Source organism: Tachyglossus aculeatus, chromosome 12 (genome assembly GCF_015852505.1).
Source record: "Tachyglossus aculeatus isolate mTacAcu1 chromosome 12, mTacAcu1.pri, whole genome shotgun sequence".
Taxonomy (NCBI): Eukaryota; Metazoa; Chordata; class Mammalia; order Monotremata; family Tachyglossidae; genus Tachyglossus; species Tachyglossus aculeatus.
The window spans coordinates 28,451,452-28,470,339 of NC_052077.1; the positions used below are offsets into that span (position 1 = coordinate 28,451,452).

Consider the following 18,888-nt stretch of genomic DNA (forward strand, 5'->3'; position numbering starts at 1 on the left):
TCATCCCCTCCCTCTGCACATCCACCAAGCAAGCTCTCTTCCTCCCTTCAAAGCCCTACTGAGAGCTCACCTCCTCCAGGAGGCCTTCCCAGACTGAGCCCCCTCCTTCCTCTCCCCCTCCTCATCCCCCCACCTTACCTCCTTCCCCTCCCCACAGCACCTGTATATACATTTGTATGTATTTATTACTCTATTTATTTTACTTGTACATATTTATTCTATTTATTTTATTTTGTTAATATGTTTTATTTTGTTGTCTGTCTCCCCCTTCTAGACTGTGAGTCCGCTGTTGAGTAGGGACCGTCTCTATATGTTGCCAACTTGTACTTCCCAAGCACTTAGTACCATGCTCTGCACACAGTAAGCGTTCAATAAATACGATTGAACGAATGAATGAATCCCCGTGAGCCCCCAGTAAGCACACAGTAAGGTTCAATAAATACGATTGAATGAATGAATGAATGAACCAGGAGGACGTCGTGCCGTGGGCAGTCCGACTCCTTAAAACTCCTCCAACTTGGGATCATCTTCTACAAGACTTGGGGAAAACCAGTTAGACTGGTGATTATAGGTGTTTCATTCAGTGTATGTGTGTTTTTGTGTGCATACATGTGCATCTAACCCCCGCTGTAACAGTAATGTTTGGTTTTACTTTTTGGAACATGTCATTTGACCGCCTGAATTAAAAAGGGAGTCAAATCCCTGGTTAAAGGGCTCTTAGGTTGAGCACCTCATAAGTGGGGGAGCGATCCCCAGGTGGGGCTCATGAAAGTGCTCAAAACATACCACTGAAAAGATTTCCAAGACAGCTGAGCTTGGGATGTTCCATATAGCACTTGCACTGTGTCAAATGAGGTTTTTTTGCTCACTTAGATTGAAATGCCTAAAACCTCCCCAAAATCAGCCAACAATTGTGATTGACTACATTAATACAATACTAATAATAAAATTGATAATTGTGGTATTTGTTAAGCGCTTACTATATGCCAAGCACACTGGGGTGGATACAAGCAAATCAGGTTGGACACAGTCCCCCTCCCATGTGGGGCTCTCAGTCTCAATCCCCATTTTACAGCTGAGGTAACTGAGGCACACAGAAGTGAAATGACTTGCCCACGATCCCAAAGAAGACAAGTGGTGGAGGCGGAATTAGAACCTTTGAACTGCTGACTCTGATACCCATGGTCTATCCGCTACACCGGGCTGCTGAAGTTCCAACATTGCAATGTTCAGGAGGTTCTCACAATAACTGAACTTTTCTTAAACTGAGTTTTCTTAATGTGAGAAATAAAGAGGAAATGTAATATTATGTTTTAGAGGCTGGTCCAGATCGTATGGTAACAGAGTAATCCGTAAAGGTTCGTGGTACGATACAGTCGTGCTTATCTGTAAAATGCCTGCTTTTCATAACTTTTTAGCTCCTTTTCCTTAAATATTTTTCCAAATCCCATAACCTCTGTTTTTTGTTCTGTGCTTTTCATTTCCTAACTTTGTAATTTTCAAATTCTTATCTATTTGAGTTATACTTTTTCATTTCCTTTGAAAATATTCTTATTCTAGACATCTTCAGAACTCTCCTGGCAACAGAGTACAATACCCTGGTTGGGAATCACTGAGTTATAGAGATCTTTACTAATTCATGAAGGCATTAGGGTTACATTTCATGGGAGAGAAAACAAGGCATATGTTCCCTGTCAAGACATAAGGTGCTCAAAGCTGGTGATAGCTCACACTTTTTGCCAGGCAAGTAAGATTGATTTTAATAGACTTTTAAACAGGAACAGAAAATACTTTTTATTTACTGCTGATACTGCTGATAGGGACAGACTGTAACAGAGTATTGTTGCAATTGCATATACCACACACTGAAACGATAACCCAGGGAATTCATTCAATCATATTTATTAAGCACTTACTGTGCACAGAGCACTGTACTAAGTGCTTAGAAAGTACAATACTTAAGAATAAAAAAATAAAGCTTACTAAGGTGCGAGAAGGAAAGCAAGACAGCTTAGTTTTTCTATTAGTATTATTTGTTTAAAAAATTGAATTGCCATTCATCGGTATTGACCACAAGGGATTTCATGTTTGAATTCTGGTCCAGTTTGAATTCTGGTCCAGTTGCTGTCAATACTTCTAACATTTAGTGTCTAAACGAATGCCAATGAGGCATAAAAAGTGGTGGCAGCTTATCTGGAAACCACCCAGGAGACTAGTTCAGTTTTAGCACAGCATCTGACAAGTGGATTTAGGTGGCTTGAGGTGGGCTTCAAAGGTGACGGGACCCCCTTCTAGGATCTTGACTCTGGTGGCCCAAGCATCTCTGGTCCTGTCTTGGAACAGATCCACACTTGTGTACTGATCCCAGAACTTGAACTTTTTTTCTGGGGTCATTGTAGAAGGTTGTCCCCCATCTGGATCAGTTTCCCCAGTGTAGTTCCGATCAAGACTTGATCCTTAGAGACAAGCCGCAGGGCCAGCTTGAAAGTTTCAGATGGCATTCACCTATCTGCCAGACCCCCTTACTCATTTGGGACTGGACAGGTCTAATGAACCCACCTCTAACGAGAGGCTTAAGCAATTAGCACTTTTCTTTCTGAGGTAAGGGGAATCAATTTTACTATATGGCAGGCTTCATTACAAATCTCCTAGACTGCTTGCTGTAGATTTATACCTGTCATGCACTTCTGAAAATGCCCAGGAGACATTTATTCAGTGAAGATGTCATCCGGTTTAAAGGATTGTATATTGAAACAGTTATTTCATTACGCTTATCACTCCCAATTCAGTATCTTAACACCCATGTTTAATAATGGATGTAGCTTGACAAGTTAAACGTGTTGGCTATTCTTCCTGGTCAGTGGTTAATTATCATAGAAAGGGACATGGTATGATTTAGAAATTAATAGGCACGTGAAACTTACAGGGATCCGGATATCTTTTTGTTCAATTTGCTTTATAATATGTTCATTCATTCATTCATTCAATCGTATTTATTGAGCGCTTACTGTGTGCAGAGCACTGTACTAAGCGCTTGGGTAGTACAAGTTGGCAACATATAGAGACAGTCCCTACCCAACAGTGGGCTCACAGTCTAGAAGGGGGAGACAGATGACAGAACAAAACATATTAACAAAATAAAATAAATAGATAAATAACATGTACAAGTAAAATAAATGGAGTAATAAATATGTACAAAGATATACGGGTGCTGTGGGGAGGGGAAGGAGGTAAGGCTTGGGGATGGGGAGGGGGAGGAGGGGGAGAGGAGACTGAGGAGAGGGCTCAGTCTGGGAAGGCCTCCTGGAGGAGGTGAGCTCTCCCACGTGGGGCTCACAATCTTAATCCCCATTTTACAAATGAGGGAACTGAGGCCCAGAGAAGTGAAGTGACTTGCCCAAAGTCACACAGCTGACAGTTGGCGGAGCTGGGATTTGAACCAGTGACCTCTGACTCCAAAGCCCGTGCTCTTTCCACTGAGCCACGCTACTTCTGACGATTGTGGAATTTTAAGTTCTAACCGTGGGCCAAGCACTGAACTAAGCACTGAGAACTAGTGGCCAATTAATTTTTTTCACGATGTGTATATATCTACAAGTCTATTTATTTATATTGATGCTATTGATGCCTGTCTACTTGTTTTGTTTTATTGTCTCCCCCCTTCTAGACTGTGAACGTGTTGTTGGGTAGGGATTATCTCTCTTGGTTGATGAATTGTACTTTCCAAATGCTTAGTACAGTGCTCTGCACACAGTAAGCCCTCAATAAATACGACTGAATTGATGAATGAATGAATGAATGAATGAATGAATGAATGGTTACAGAACTCTGACATACGGTCATGTGCAATATGTGCAATATCATCTCAAAACAATCAGGTTTGACATCACGTTGAAAGAAATGTTGACCAGTGATAAATTCCCCATGGAGCTGTTTACTGAAGGCTTTACCAGTTTTCCAATCAACTTTCAAGTTGGGTCTAGTGGCAGTCGGAGTGATAGCCCTGTGCTGAAGTCCAGATGTCCTCATCTAAGCCAATGGGGGTGTTGCTCAGAGCTCAGAGCTCTAACAATTTACCTCTGATAGGTGGAATTGAAGTCAGGATCATCAATCAAACAATCCTACTTATTGAGTGATCACTATGTGCAGAGCACTGTACTAAGCACTTTTGAGAATACAATGTAACAAAGATGGTAGACATGTTTCCTGCCCAAAAGGAGCTTATGTACTACAGAAGCTTAATGTGGTAAGGTCAGATCAAAGTCTGAGAACTGATGAAAATGTTAATGGTCCCACCACCATCTTAACCTCCCAACATTTCTCTACAAACGCCTTGAGTGAATCATCTGCATTGGCTGCCTCCACTTCCTGTCCTCTAATTCTCTGCTTGGGTCCCTGTAATCTGGCTTCCATCCCCTTCACGGGGTAAAATCACCCCCCTCTAAGGTCCTCCTTCTTGCCAAATCTAAAGGCCACTACTCTAACCTTCCTGTTGCCTTTCACATTGTGGACCACCCCCTTCTCCTGGAAACATTATCTTACCTTGGCTTCACTGACACTGTCCTGTCCAGTTTCTCCTCCTATTTTTCTGGCTGTTCTTTCTCTCTTTCATAGACTTGTCCTCTGTCTCCCGACCTTTAATTATGGGGGTCCCTCAAGGCTCATTTTTTTTAATGGCATTTATTTAGCACTTACTATGTGCAAAGCACTGTTCTGGATCCCCTTCTATTCTCCAGCTACCCCAACTACCTTAGAGAGATCATTCAGTCCCACAGCTTTAACTACTATGTCTACATTGATGAGTTCTGAAAGTTTAACCCTCCAGCCTTGTCCTTTCTCCTTTTCCTCCTCCTTTTCTCTCCTTTCTTTGTCACCTATGCTCTTGGATTTGAATCCTTGTATTTGATATCCACCTTATCCTCATCCCCATAGGACTTATGTACATATCCTTATTCATTCATATTTGATATCCACTCTATCCTTGTTCCCATAAGACTTATGTACATATCCTTATTCATTCATATTTGATATCCACTCTATCCTTGGCCCCATAGGACTTATGTACATATCCTTATTCAGTCATTCAATCATATTTATTGAGTGCTTACTGTGTGCAGAGCACTGTACTGAGCACTCGGGAGAGTACAGTACAACAATAAACAGACACATTCCCTTCCCACCATGTGCTTACTTATTCGCTGCCATTCCCTGATCTCTAAATACCTGTCTCCCTCTTTGGCATGTAAGCCCATTGTGGGCAGGGATCATGTCTACCAATTCTATTGTATATAATCTTTCAAGTGTTTTGTACACTGCTCTACACACGAGTGCAAAATAAATGCCATTGATTGATTGATTTACTGACTGAATCCATGTGCAAGGCTGCATTTCCATCACTTTGGAGCAAAACATTTAAAGAAGCTTTCAGGCAAATTAAAGAACAAAATGAGTGATGGTAAAACAAAGTAATTATTTTGCTCTAATCTTTCCAGAACTGATTCTTGCCTAGGGAGGAAGTATTATTAACTCCTTCAGGCCATTACTGTTTTTTAACTACAGGGAGTGAGACACTGAGGAGAACAGTACCTATTATTTCTATTCCAAATAATACCAGAAAGAAACAACAATTATCCCAAGAAAATTTCAAATTGTAAACCGTCTATCAGTGAACGGCCCATGATTTTTCCAAAGGGTAATCTGGATATAAAGCTGAACACTTTCTTAAAAAGATTCAAGCACCTGTAGTGTAGGAGAAAGTGCATTAAACTGGATTCATTTATTTAATTTGACTTTTGAAACAATATACTAGAGCAGTTATGCTGTTGAATTTGTCGCAATTATCTTTTATTCAGTTAGATTTATGAACTGTGGAACTGAAATAATCATTCCGTGGGCTCTTTAGACTTTTACAAACCAAGTTTCATGAGTGTTACAAAAGCCATCATTTTGTAGACACTAATTACACACTCCATTTTTATTATCAGTAATGGATGTAAGGAGAAATTTAGGGATAGTATTTTTTACTAAGACCAATTTTGGGGGGTAGAAAATTGATCATTGAGTGAAAGGCATATTTCTTTCATCAATTGTTAGGATCATGGGTTCATTTGGTTTTATGTAATGGGTATTTTTAACTCTTTGCAATATCCATTACAAAAGTAGACGCTAAAAGCGATAAATAAAAAATAGAAGGCTGCTTACACCAACTGACTTTAAACAGGATCAAACAAATCCTTCTGAAAGGAAGACATGTTTTTGTCAGAAATAGTTGGACTTTTTTTTAACATTATGAAGCACATATTACAAGCCACTGTAAATAATTAAAAACAATAAATCGTGGTATGGTCACTGAGGAGTTCAAAACCAACTGGGATGGATGAAGAAGAAACAAAAAAATAAACCGAGAATTTGATATAAAGAGCAAATACAGGGACAATAAAAGGCCACAGAGACAAGGACATAAGTAAGGAGGTGGTGTCAGTAACCCAGGTGAAGGTTGATAAGGATATGCATAGTGATAAAGATACTTAGGCTATGACTATAAGGGTAGACAGATAAATCAATCAATCATATTTATTGAGCGCTTACTGTGTGCAGAGCACTGTACTAAGCGCTTGGGAAGTACAAGTTGGCAATGTATAGAGACAGTCCCTACATATAGAGACAGTCAGCATGGAGCCATGAAAAAAATTAAAAAAAAACCTCTGACAGTTGCCCATCCATCCCTGCATTAAACAAAATCAATCAATCAATCCAGCCTATTTGTTGGGTGTTTACTTTGTGCTAAGTGCTTGGGAGAATACAATATAACAGAGTTGGTAGATATATTTCCTGCCCACAAGGAGTTCACAGTCTAATAAAATTCAAAGGTAACAGAAGTGCTAATGGTGTGTATCCCACGGAATTGTTTCCTGGTGCATTTTTTTCTGATTGGCCCTGCTTTTACAGAAATAATTTCCTCTCAAACTGACTGAAGCAAATATGTTAGCTTTTAGAAATTCATGGGGGAATTCAACCCACCTCTACTTTCTAGCCCAGTCACCCTTTATTCTTGTGGATGTTTGCAGGTTTTCTGATCATCCCTCCACCCCTCACACCAAACTTCCCACCTTGCGGGAAGGTTCCCTGCAACACCTAGGTTCCCTGCATCCCTTCTATTCTCCCAGATCTATCATTTGCTGGCTGTGTGACCTTAGGCAAGTCACTTAACCTCTCTGGGCTTCAATTTATTCATTTGTAAAGTAGGTATAAATTACTAGTTCTTTCACCCTCGTAAGCTGTTAGCACTGTATGGGAGAGAAAACTGTGCCCACTTGGAACACTCCCAAGTAGTAAGTACAGTGCTATGCACTGTAAGCCTTCCTTGGTGTCATCCTTGACTCCGCTCTCTCATTCACCCCACACATCCAATCCATCATCAGAACCTGCTGGTCTCACCTTCACAACATCGCCAAGATCAGCTCTTTCCTCTCCATCCAAACCGCTACCTTGCTGGGACAATCTCTCATCCTATCCCGACTGGATTACTGCATCAGCCTCCTCTCCGATCTCCCATCGTCCTGTCTCTCCCCACTTCAGTCTATACTTCACTCTGCTGCCTGGATTATCTCTGTACAGAAACGCTCTGGGCATGTCACTCCCCTCCTCAAAAATCTCCAGTGGCAACCAGTCAACCTACACATCAGGCAAAAATTCCTCACTCTCGGCTTCAAAGCCCTCCATCACCTCGCCCGCTCCTACCTCACCTCCCTTCTCCAGTCCAGCCTGCACCCTCCACTCCTCTGCCACCACTAACCTCCTCTCTGGGCCTCGTTTTTGCCTGTCCCACCATGGACCCCTAGCCCACTTCCTTCCCCTGGCCTGGAATGCCCTCCCTCCACACATGTGCCAAACTAGCTCTCTTCCTCCTTTCAAAGTCCTACTGAGAGCTCACCTCCTCCAGGAAGCCTTCCTGGACAGACTGAGCTCCCTTTTTCCTCTCCTCATTGCCTCCCCCTCTGCCCTACCTCCTTCCCCTCCCCACAGCACTTGTATATATTTGTACAGATTTATTACTCCATTTATTTTACTTGTACATATTTACTACTCTATTTATTTTATTAATGATGTGCATATAGCTATAATTCTATTTACTCTGATGGTTTTGACACCTGTCTACATGTTTTGTCTTGTTGTCTGTCTCCTCCTTCTAGACTATGAGGACTATGAGCCCGTTTTTGGGTAGGGACCACTTCTACATGCTGCTGACTTGTACTTCCCAAGCACTTAGTACAGTGCTCTGCACACAGTAAGCATTCAATAAATGCAATTGAATGAATGAATGAATTCAATAAATACTACTGAATGACTGACTGAATATCTTGTATTTATCCCAGTGCTTTCTTTTTTATAAATGTTATTTATTAGGTGCTTACTACATGCACTGTACTAAGGGCTGGGGTAGATAGATACAAGCTAATCAGATTGGGTGTATTCCAAGTCCATGTGGGGCTCACACTATTAATCCCCATTTTACAGATGAGGTAATTGAAGCATAGAGAGGTGAAGTGATTTGCCCAAGTACGTAACAAAGTGTTTTGCATATAGCAAGTACTAAATAAACACTAGTATTGCAATTATTATTGTATTTTTTCTTGCAGCTTCCATTCTTTTCCCTAAATCTTCAATGCTGCTAGGTTCCATTAGACATTTAGCTTCTACTGCCACTTTTGTGACCTCTGAGTCACCCAACAAATGTTTCTTTCTGAAGGTGAAAAGTCAGGCTTTCTAGAATAGGCTGGAAGTTGGGGTCAGTGGAGAGATGTCCCAGAAATGTTAATCAGCACAATTCCTTCGAATATTAGGTTAGTGACACAGTAGGGTTTGCCTCTTTCAAATTTAGGCAAATAAGGGAACAATAGAGACACAGCATAGTCTAATAGAAAGAGAGCAGGCCTGGGATTCAGAGGACCTAAATCCTTCCCCTGCTTTGTGACCTTGGACAAGTCACTTGCCTTCTCTGGGCCTCATTTTACTCATCTTTAAAAAGGGGATTCAATAGTTGTTCTTCCTTCTACTTAAACTCTGAGCCTAGTGAGGAATAGGGATTATGTCGAACCTGATAATCTTGTGTCCACACCAGCGCTTAAAAAAGTACTTGGGTTGTACTAGTTCCTAACTTACTAATATATATATATATATATATATATATATATATGTATATATATATATATATATATACATAATATATACTAATATATATTTATATAAATAAATATTAAAATTTTTATTTTGAAGCTACTGGAAATGGCCTTTCCCAAAAGATTATTACCCTGTCCTGTTACAGACACTGAATATCCTTCCACAATACCTCACTGACTGTTTGCCCATATAGTTGTAAATTACTCGTAAACTGCTTGGATAAAGATGCTAAATAAATACAGAGAACTATTATCATCTTTACCACTGTCATCAAGGGGAATTCTAATGTAGTTTACTGTTATGAACAGCTCATGATATTAACTGTATTCACACCAATGTACAGCACTTATGTACTTTTCCATACTTTATATTAATGTCTGTCTCCCCTTCTAGATAGTAAACTCATTGTGGGCAGGGAACATGTCTCTCAACTCTGTTATATTTTACTCTCCCCAGAGCTTAATGCAGTGTTCTGCATACAATACCGTTCTCCCCTGTCCCTGCCCACATCCTCCCCCTGGCCTGGAATGCCCTCCCTCCACACATCCACCAAGCTAGCTCTCTTCCTTCAAAGCCCTATTAGAGCCCACCTCCTCCAAGAGGCCTTCCCACATTGAGCCCCCTTTTTCCTCTCCTCCTCCCCATTCCCCCCGCCCTACCTCCTTCCCCTCCCCACAGCACCTGTATACATGTTTGTACAGATTTATTGCTCTATTTATTTTACTTGTACGTATTTACTATTCTATCGATTTTGTTAATGATGTGCATTTAGCTTTAATTCTATCTGTCCTGACGACTTGACACCTGTCCACATGTTTCGTTTTGTTGTCTGTCTCCCCCTTCTAGACTGTGAGCCCACTGTTGGGTAGGGACGGTCTCTATATGTTGCCAACTTGGACTTCCCAAACACTTAGTACAGTACTCTGCACACAGTAAGAGCTCAATAAATATGATTGAATGAATGAATGAATAAGTGCTCAATAAATATGAATGAATGAATGAATGATAAGTGCTCAATAAATATGATTGAATGAATGAATGAATAAGTGTTCAATAAATATGATTGATTGATTGGGTTTAGTACATTGCATTGCACTCAAGAAAAATTCACTAGACTAGTGGATCAGAACGATTCTTCTAGACTGTGAGCCCACTGTTGGGTAGGGACCGTCTCTATATGTTGCCAACGTGTACTTCCCAAGCACTTAGTACAGTGCTCTGCACACAGTAAGTGCTCAATAAATACGATTGAATGAATGAATGAATAAGTGCTCAATAAATATGATGATTGATTGGGTTTAGTACAGTGCATTGCACTCAAGAAAAATTCACTAGACTAGTGGATCAGAACGATTCTTCTAGACTGTGAGCCCACTGTTGGGTAGGGACCATTTCTATATGTTGCCAACTTGTACTTCCCAAGCGCTTAGTACAGTGCTCTGCACACAGTAAGCGCTCAATAAATACGATTGAATGAATGAATGAACGATTGTCTGGCCAATCCACCAGTCTCCTTCCCATAGCACTAACAGGATGCTTGAATCTCAGTTACCTTGCCTGACATTCTTACTGATAAAGAGCAACCATCTAACAACTTTAACTTTTCCCTCTTTAAGAAAGAATTCAACTTCGCATAAAGATTACCGCTTGGTAATCTACTAATTCTTAAGGACACACCTGGAAAGTTTCCAGTACACTACCAGTTTCGGCTATGGGAGGGAGAGTAAAGCAGAGAAATACCCATTCCATCCTTAGCTTTGGCAGTAGTTAGCTGGTGGAAGGCCATCTGCTACAGGTCAAAATTCACCTGTGCTGGACAGCAGCAGTGTGGGAGAGAATCGAGGGTGCAGACTCAAGTTTACTGCACGGAAGAAGGCAATGGTAAATCACTTTTGTATTTTTACCAAGAAAATTCTATGGTTACTCTACTGGAATCATTGCAGATGGAGGTGGGGCATTCTGGGAGGGATGTGTCCAAGATGTTGCTACGGGTCTCAGATCAATCAATCAATCAATTGTATTTATTGAGCGCTTACTGTGTGCAGAGCACTGTACTAAGCGCTTGGGAAGTACAAGTTGGCGACATATAGAGACAGTCCCTACCCAACAGTGGGCTCACAGTCTAGAAGTCTCAGATGACGTGACAGCATAATAATAATAATAATAATGGCATTTATTAAGTGCTTACTATGTGCAAAGCACTGTTCTAAACGCTGGGGAGGTTACAAGGTGATCAGGTTGTCCCACGTGGGGCTCACGGTCTTCATCCCCATTTTACAGATGAGATAACTGAGGCACGGAGAAGTTAAGTGAGTTGCCCAAGTCACACAGCTGACAATTGGCAGAGCCGGGATTTGAACCCATGACCTCTGACTCCAAAGCCCGTGGTCTTTCCACTGAGCCATGCTGCTTCTCTGCAGCATAAAACAAGACAATCTACTAATCCCCCTCTCCATCCCACCTGCCTTACCTCTTTCCCCACAGCACCTATATATATGTATATATTTGTACGTATTTATTACTCTATTTATTTATTTTACTTGTACATACCCTATTTATTTTATTTTGTTAATATGTTTGGTTTTGTTCTCTGTCTCCCCCTTCTAGACTGTGAGCCCACTGTTGGGTAGGGACCATCTCTATGTGTTGCCAACTTGTACTTCCCAAGCACTTAGTACAGTGCTCTGCACACAGTAAGCGCTCAATAAATACGATTGATTGATTGATTGATCCACTGTTAGTACATTGCCCCCCAAATCTAGCTATTTGCATTTTGTAATAGTCAAGCAGGGTGGGGATGGGATGGAACAGGGGAGGGCTGCGTGGCTCAGTGGAAAGAGCACGGCTTCGGAGTCAGAGGTCATGGGTTCGAATCCTGACTCCACCACATGTCTGCTGTGTGATCTTGGGCAAGTCACTTAACTTCTCTGGGCCTCAGTTACCTCATCTGTAAAATGGGGATTAAGACTGTGAGCCCCACGTGGGCTCCTGATCACCTGATCAACCTGATCACCCTGTATCCTCCCCAGCACTTAGAACAGTGCTTTGCACATAGTAAGCGCTTAACAAATGCCAATTATTATTATTATTATTATTATTATTACTAAGGCCTGAGGTAATGCAAAATCAATTAGGCAGGATATGCCTTCCTTTCTCATCACAGTGCCCTGTTCTCTTCACTCTGTCCTCTCCACCACATCTACCATGTCGGAGCGTCTTGAATCTTAAAACTGCTTTGCTGAGATGGCCACCGAGTTGGGGGCCAGAGCTGGATTTTGGAGGCCCCTTAAATAGGCCAGATCATCATCAATCGTATTTATTGAGTGCTTACTATGTGCAGAGCACTGTACTAAGCACTTGTCCAGAATACTGGGGCGAGCTACAAGATGAAGACAGTGACATGCTCCAAAAGCATTAACTGGACTCCGAGGGTGCTCCTCTGGTCAACATTAAAACGGCATTTAAATGGACATTTGCCGGAAGGACAAAATTTGTTTTCTTCTGATAAAAGATCTCCTATATATATGTTTGCCCCTGGCACCTTCACCAGGAATGTATCACTCCTTAAAATTTTGGTCAAGAATATGTAGTTTTCTGGATTAACTGACACAGCCTGACATTTCTCAGATCTATTTTAACTGATAATCAAAAGTTCACAGGCCTCAGAAAAATTCATACAATTTGCCTCCACCCCCAAATCCACCTTCTTCTTTAAGTATTAATCTCTTTAAAACGTTAAGAGCCATGGGAGACCTAGATCCATTTATATTTAGATGAATGGTAGAAGTATGAAAATGCATTACAAATGCCTTCTATAATTTTGTGCTAGCAGGGCACAGCCTCTAACCTAACAACTGACAAATGCAGTAAATAGGTAAATGAGCACCTATTTTCATAAGATATATGATCGCGATGATGAACTATTTATCTATAATGTGCATCTTTTCAAAATGCTAAAGCGAAGGAAGTGACATGCAGATTAATAATCAAATTTAAACTCAAACTGCTGGCTGCTGCTATTCTCTTTGTTTCAGAGAACTGAAGTCATTATGTGTCCTTATGAAAAGGTTTAGATTTCCATTCCTGTAGAATAAGAACAAAAAGACTCTTTTCTAGGCATCATTTACCCCTCCCCGCCAAAAGATTTCTTATCCACTGAAAAAACACTTTCTAAAATCAAGTGATAGACAGTCTTGCTGTCTCTCAGAACACAGTTATGAACACAGTGTCTTTGGTTAAAAGGATGCAGGATGTCAGAGGCATGGTGATATCTAAAGTGTATTAGTTTAAGCTCTCATTTGTTTCCCTGGAAATTGAGTTAGAAATCCCTGTCAAGTGCTTCAAGTAAGTTTTTATTAATATTATTATTATTATTTTTTATGGGGGAAGCTTGGTGGAAAGAGCTTGGCCCTGGGAGTCAGGAGACCTGGGTTTTAATTCCTGCATCACTGCTTCGCTATTTGCCTTTGTGTGAGCTTAGGCAAGTCACTTGACTTCTTTGTGCCTCAGTTTACTCATCCATAAAATGGAAATTAAATACCGGTTCTCCCTGCCATTAAGACTGCACTTTGTATGAGACAGAGACTGTGTCTGATCTGCTTATTCTGGATTTACCCCATCATTTAGCACAGTGCTTTGCAGGTAGTGAGCATCTCTAGACTGTGACCTCATTGTGGGCAGAGATTGTCACTCTTTATTGTTGTACTGTATTTTCCAAAGTGCTTAGTACAGTGCGCTGCACTCAGTAAGTGCTTAATAACAATAATTATGGTATTTGTTAAGCACTACATGCCAAGCACTGTTTTAAGTGTTGGGGTAGATACAAGGTGATCTGGTTGTCCCACGTGGGGCTCACATTCTTTCATTCACTCATTCAATTCACTCATTCATAAATACGACTGAATGAAATTCTTAATCCCCATTTTACAGATGAGGTAACTGAGGCACAGAGAAGTTAAACGGCTTGCCCAAGGTCACACAGCAGATACGTGGCATAGCCAGAATTAGAACCCATGTCCTCTGACTCCCAAGTCCTTGCTCTTTCCACTAAGCCATGCTGCTTTTACGATCGAATGACACTACCACAATTATCTTTATTAGGTGACAAGGGAACAAGAGCACAGAAGCTTTCAATATTACAGAGAATGACAAAGGCCATTAGGATCAATGACAAAGAAGATCTCTCCAAAAGTTAGTCATAACCAGACCTAAATAGTGCCAAAGCTGCAGAAGAGAATGGTCATTTTTATTTCCCTCTTTTACTACTCAGGTCCCTGCAACATTCTTCTAGTTTGTTTAAATACTCAAATGATAATGAGCTGCCTATTTGATGTTAGTTGCCTGATGTCCTTAATATACTGGGGCTGTTATTTCACATATTTTATCACTGTCTGATGACAAGTTAAAGTTAATAGATACATTTTCTATTAAACTACCATTTTTTTCTGTTTCAGTTAATTTAAAACTGACACTGACAAGCCACTTCAATCATTCATTTTGTATTTAAAGTAAACCACAGAGCTGCAGGTGCCTTTTTCCCTTCTTAACAGTAGCCTGATATGTGTCATTATATCTTGACTGGATTACTTTAACAGACTTCTTATAATAATAATAATAATAATAATGATGGCATTTGTTAAGCGCTTTCCATATGCAAAGCACTGTTCTAAGCATTGGGGGGGATACAAGGTGATCAGGTTGTCCCACGTGGGGCTGACAGTCAATCCCCATTTTACAGATGAGGGAACTGAGGTACAGAGAAGTTAAGTGACTTGCCCAAGGTCACACAGCAGACTTGTGGTGGAGCCGGGATTAGAACCCATGACTTCTGACTCCCAAACCCGTGCTCTTTCCACTGAGCCACGCTGCTTATGATTCCAGTCTTTCTCTTATTCAGTCTATCCCACAAACAGCTGCCCTGAAGAAGTTCAACCAGACAAAACTAGTTATCACTTTTAATGACAGTATCTCAGTAATTCAACACACTCTGGATTTCCATAACTAGCTAAATATTTCTAAAGACTGGTGATTCTTTAAGCATTCGCTTAGGGTTGAAGCCAATAAGTAGGGCACCTGACGTAACCAAAGAAAACCCTTTTATCTCAACAACAGAAAACACGTGTAGTGCTTATCTTGTTTTCTTCAAAGACTCTGATTTAAATCTACATGAACACCACAGTGTGATTATTAATAATAAGCAAACTGCTTTATACTTGTGGAATTTAACATTATCAAATAAGATTCAAAATATTTTCACTCTTTTTCTTTCTATCTTTACTCTTGTAACAGTTGGTTTCAATATTAATGAGTTTCTATCTGACAGTGAAGAGCTTTGCAATTAAATACCATTTTGTACCAAGAAAACTTGGAGAATCACAGAGCACTGAAAAAAAAAGCTCCATTAACCAAAACAGTGTTCAGAATTACTGATCATTAAAATAAATTCGACAATAATTATATCCATCCAGGGTATGCTATTGGTTTGAGCAAAAAGAGAATATGCTATGTGATTTTTGTTAACAAGGCTCAAAAATGGGCTGCTTGAATATCTGGTAGCTTAAAGGATTTGTAAAATGTAAATTGGAAAGTTGCATGGGCATTACTAGTTTTATATATATATATATATATATATATATATATATATATATACTATATATATATTACTAGATATCTATCTATCTATCTATCTATCTATCTATCTATATATGATTTGTAAAATGTAAATCAGAAAGTTTGCCTGGGCATTACTAGTTATATATATATATATATATATATATATATATATATATACCCATGCAAACTTATATATATATATATAATATATATATATTAACACAGCCTATGAGCCTGAAATGAATATATATTAACACAGCCTATGAGCCTGAAATGATGTCTTTCCAAAGAGGAGAGGATACTTTGCCTCACAAACCTCATCCTCTGTCCCTAATGGGAGACTGCCCAAATTCCTGAGATTTACGAAGATCAGTAGCAAAACAAGTTCATTCATTCTGACAAGATTTAATCAGCTGGACCTTTCATAACAGTATAACCACACCACAATCGCTGAGGTGTTTCTTTTTAAGGTTTTAGTTATTGGGTCTGGATAAGCACAGAAAGCAGTTAGCCAATATGTCATGCAAATAGTAGGTAGGACATCCGTTAGATATCATGGAAATGTCTATGGGACAGGGGAATAACTTAAGCATCTGTGCTGTGGTTACAATAAATGGTAGCTCCTTAGGGCCTCAAGTATTGATTTTTCTATAAAGCCTTGTGCTGTTTTGTAACTTTCTGTCAGCAGAATCACTTGAAGTATTCCCAGTGCTTTCCTGCATTCCCAGAATCAGTATATTCAAAGAGAGCCAAAAAAACGAATGGGATTTTGAAAAATGCCACTACCAATTCTTGCCATGTGTCCTGGTCATATTTTTCTACAGCCTTCCAATCAGGTATGCAATACTTCCCAAGCCACAAATATTTCTTACTCACCAGACATAACCCTAGGGGATTCACAAAAAGTAAAATAGCTGAAATTACCCATTATCCACATTTTGAACCTTTTCCAGGGAGATGCAGTTCATCATTTTTTGTTCATTGGTAATAAGTTAACTGGTTTCTTTATAAAATTTTAAAAGACTAAATTATTTAAATGATGGTTAAAACTCCTTTTTATATTATGAATTAACATGATTCTTCAACAGAGTTTTACATCACCTTCCTTTCAGAAAATACATTAATGACATCGATCCACCTCCTCAACAAGGAGAAGGTTCCTAGTCAGCTAATAAAGCATTCTATTACCTTGTCCCTTCCCACCTCACCTCGCTGCTCTCCTACTAAAACACTATCCACACACTTCACTCTAATGCTAAACTGCTTTCTATACCTCAGTCTCCTCTATTTCATTCAATCCTATTTATTGAGCACTTACTGTGTGCAGAGACTGTACAAAGCACTTGGAAAAGTAAAATACAATAATATTAGTAGATGTGATCCTTTCCCACAAATATATGATCTCAGTGGTCTCAGCCAAGAGCTGATCTTTCCCATTTCCTGGACAAGTAACACTAGGTCCCCTTTTCCAAGTGTCTAGTGGGCAGGGAACATGTCTGCCAATTCTTTTGTACTGTATTCCCCCAAGCACTTGGGACAGGGCTCTGCAAACAGTAAATGATCAATGAATATGATTGATTGATGGGAAGACAGGAAGAGCTTTCAAGGGACTGTGTACAAGGTTGTTCTGTCCAAGGACCACTAACCTGAGGCCCAGAAAGGTCAACTAGAAGAAATGAGATATGTTTTTATCCCCAAGGTGGTCTACCCTTGAAGGGCTGTTGAAAACCAGCTTGGAAATGTCCAGAAGCCCCTCCATTGAACTTCTATTCGGTGACTACGCCTTAATTATCCTTAAAATAATTCTGTGTCTCTGGAACTCTCAAGTTGTATGAGAATTTACAGATATACTCGTATATATATATGTATATGATTATATATCATAAAACCTCAATTGGTGCTGTTTAAAAAAGTCTGCCAAAATTCTACCTTGAATTTTTAGGAATAAAAAAAAATGTTTGACGAGTTTGATTTAATTTATTGATGATGTTTTGCCTGGTATCTTCAAACCGTTGTTGAATTGTGAATTGTTAAAAATGAGTCAGAGGTTAAGAGCCAGTAGTGGCATATTTTGAAGCCGTGAAGCCTGTCCCGCCATTGACCCCCAGCCCATGTCCTCCCCCCGTCCTGGAATGCCCTCCCTCCCCACATCTGCCAAGCTGGCTCTCTTCCTCCCTTCAAAGCTCTACTTAGAGCTCACCTCTTCCAGGAAGCCTTCCCAGACTGCGCCCCCTTTTTCCTCTCCTCCTCCCCATCCCCCCCACCCTACCTCCTTTCCCTCCCCATAGAACCTGTATATATGTTTGTACAGATTTATTACTCTATTTATTTTACTTGTACATATTTGCTACTCTAATTATTTTGTTAATGATGTGCATCTAGCTTTACTTCTATTTATTGTAATGGCTTGACACCTGTCCACGTGTTTTGTTCTGTTGTCTGTCTCCCCCTTCTAGACTGTGAGCCCATTATTGGGTAGGGACCGTCTCTATACATTGTCAACTTGCACTTCCCAAGCGCTTAGTATAGTGCTCTGCACACAGGAAGCACTCAATAAATACGACTGAATGAATGAAGGAAGGAAGGAAGAATGACTAGTAAAGTCCTGAGCATTTTAAATTTCCTACCTTTTCCTAGAGACTGAAATGGGTGTGGTGGACAATGAGACTTCAATCTAAAACTTTGGCTTTGAGCCATTTTGAATTAATTACACAATGTGCATAAGTGATTTGCTAATCAAAAAAATGATCAACCTGCTTACAAAGCTCTGTCAAATGATGGATGACAGGTGACAGTTGGAAAGTGGAGCCAAAAGGAAGAGCTGAGGTAGCTTTTGTCAAAATGAGAAACAAAACAGCCTGTGAAATCCAGATAAAAAATTTAAGAGAGAAGAGATAGGAAGGCTAATGTGGGAGCTAACTTTCACTTGGCTCCTTCCCTCTGTTTTAGATCTCTTCTATTCATCTTCAGGTCTCTCTCCCCAACCTCCTCCCTAGTTTTCCCCTAAAGGTTTCCCAGACATAACCTTTTACTGTCCTTAGTCAGAGTCTTACTGAAGTCAGGTGGGCAGGGCTCATTTCTACCAACTCCATTGTG

General features: G+C 40.1%; 1 protein-coding gene across 3 annotated transcripts in view; it reads right to left on the reverse strand.

Moving 5' to 3' along the window:
* Positions 1–18,888, reverse strand: part of FSTL5 (follistatin like 5) — a 580,307-nt gene that overhangs the window by 19,431 nt on the left and 541,988 nt on the right. The gene's annotated exons all lie outside the window — the stretch shown is intronic.